This window comes from Helianthus annuus, chromosome 16 (assembly GCF_002127325.2).
Source record: "Helianthus annuus cultivar XRQ/B chromosome 16, HanXRQr2.0-SUNRISE, whole genome shotgun sequence".
Lineage (NCBI taxonomy): Eukaryota > Viridiplantae > Streptophyta > Magnoliopsida > Asterales > Asteraceae > Helianthus > Helianthus annuus.
Genome location: NC_035448.2, coordinates 24,010,723 through 24,013,293, shown reverse-complemented (window position 1 = coordinate 24,013,293; position 2,571 = coordinate 24,010,723). Strand labels below are relative to the sequence as shown.

General features: G+C 44.7%; 1 non-coding gene across 1 annotated transcript; it reads right to left on the bottom strand.

The window, feature by feature from the left end:
* Positions 1-732: 732 nt before the first annotated feature.
* LOC118488715 lies at positions 733-839 on the bottom strand. Its single transcript, XR_004885259.1, has one exon. It is a non-coding gene; the product is annotated as a small nucleolar RNA R71 (small nucleolar RNA).
* Positions 840-2,571: the final 1,732 nt, after the last annotated feature.

Below are 2,571 nucleotides of genomic sequence, written 5' to 3'. Positions count from 1 at the left end.
CCCAGCAGTGTTACTGGCAGTTTTTAATTTTCCGAGTTACAGAAGGCTGACCACGGGGCCGTGTCGGCGCAACACGGGGCCGTGTCCAACTTTCCAGTAACAGGGATCCGGAAAACAATCACTGTAACTCCAACCACGGGCCGTGTTCACTGAGCACGGGGCCGTGGTGAACTTTCTGACCAACATTCTTTTTTGTTTTTGTTGCAGGACTTGGAACCAGACGCCACCTCTACGTAGTGTATGAGCTCCAGTTCTAATAAAGACATAAAAGAACCTCTAGAAGAACTCAAACGCTTTCTCAAAAAAAGACTAAAAGCTAAAAACCAAGAGAAGGTTTCGGGGGACCCACTTCCAATGGCGGACCAACGTATCCTCATGGATTACCTACGACCCACCGTAGGTAATCTCGGCGCCGCTATCAATGCACCGAATGTCGAAGCCAACAACTTCGAACTTCGGTCACATTTGATACAGATGCTTTAAAACTCTGCAACCTTTCATGGGCTTGCGGACGAGGATCCCCATCTACATATTACTAATTTCTTAGAAATATGTGATACCTTTCGGATCAATGGAGCATCAAATGACGCCATCCGCCTTCGAATGTTTCCATTTTCACTAAAAGACCGAGCAAAAGCTTGGCTTAATGCCCTCCCAGTTGGTTCGGTAAACACCTAGGATGAACTAGCCCAAAAATTTCTATATAAGTATTTCCCTCCCGCTAAAACGGCTAAATTAATGACTGAAATTAATACATACTCGCAAGAAGAGGGGGAATCCTTATATGAAACTTGGGAAAGGTTCAAGGAGCTATTACGAAAGTGTCCCCATCACGGTCTTGCGGTGTGGCAACAAGTATCCACTTTCTATAATGGATTGTTGCCACATACTAGACAAACACTTGACTCTAGCTCCGGGGTACTCTTAGGTAATCGCCGCCCACATGAAATATATAATCAAATTGAGGAAATTTCTCAAACCAATTTTCAGTGGCACACTCCCCGAGGCAATTAATTTATTGCCCCGGGCGCCCATAAGGTTGATGAAAGCACTTCTTTACAAGCCCAAATCGAGGCCCTTTCTTCTAAAATTAAAAAGTTAGAGATGACAAAAGCAGTCTCGGTTATGGCTTGTGAAGGGTGTGGTGGGCCACATGAAAATTGGAGTTGTATGAAAGAAACAGATGATCAACCAGAATCGGTAAACTACATTGATAATAGACCTAGGCCGTCGGGTCCTCCAACGGGCACCTACAACCAAGGATGGTGTAACCACCCTAACCTTGGTTGGAGAGAGCCCGGCAATAGTAGTAACCAACAAAGCCTAAATCAACGAACAAACTTTCAACAACCAAGAAATAAGTCACAAAATTTCCCTCCACAACAAGGTGGACGAGAAAGGATTGAAGATACTATATCTCGCCTCATCTCCGACACTGAAAAGAAAAACTCGGATAGGTTTCTACAATTAGAATAAAATTTTAGAAATCAACAAGCTAGTATACAAAACATCGAAAAACAAATTAATCAAGTAGCCCAAAATTTCTCCGATAGACCGCAAGGCGCGTTACCAAGTAATACCGAAACAAACCCAAAAGCACAAGTTCATCTCATAATGTTGCAGAACCGTACCGTGGGTCCCGCGGAAGGCCCACCGCCTACTGAGGAGATCGCAACACCACCCCAACAAGAGAAGGTTTCTCCTCCATCACCAGAGCCCACCAAGGCTCCTCGGGTTCCGTACCCGGTAGGTTAATCCGTCAAAAGACCAATGAGCAATTCGCAAAATTCGAAAATCTACTAAAACAATTGCATGTCAACATTCCTTTCATTGACGTCCTAACCCAAATGCCTAAATACTCAAAATTCATGAGGGACTTCCTCAGTCATAAAAGGAAAATTGAATCATTGCAATTAGTTAACTTAGGCGAAGAATGCTCCGCCCTCGTACTCAACAGACTCCCCCAAAAGAAGATTGATCCCGGAAGCTTCACAATTCCTTGCTTGATTGGGGACTCCCCCATTCGTAATGCACTAGCTGACCTTGGGGCTAGCATTAACCTCATGCCCGCATCAATGTTCAAAAGACTCGGCTTAGGAAAAACGAGTCCTACAAAGATGAGTATACAACTTGCTAATCGATCCGTCAAATTCCCGCAAGGTGTCGCTGAAAATCTACTAGTCAAAGTCGACAATTTCGTCTACCCGGCCGACTTTGTCATACTTGATATGGAAGAAGACACCGAAGTCCCCCTCATACTAGGGAGGCCATTTCTAGCCACCGCACAAGCAGTGGTAGACATGAATGACGGAACACTCACTTTAAAATATGGGAATAAGGAAGTAAAGTTCGGGGTTGGGAAGAGAATAGAGGACGATGACCCGGTCAATTACATGGAGGTTATTGATTCGAGTTTGGATGATGCTCTCCGACGGTGCAACATGGGATGCAAAACATCCCGCTCGGAAAACATATAACCTCACCTTGGGTCTAGCCAAGGACCCTTATACACGTGGCGCACCACGGATGCATTCCGCGGAACTATCCTTAGTTTAGTTTAATCTTTTAGTT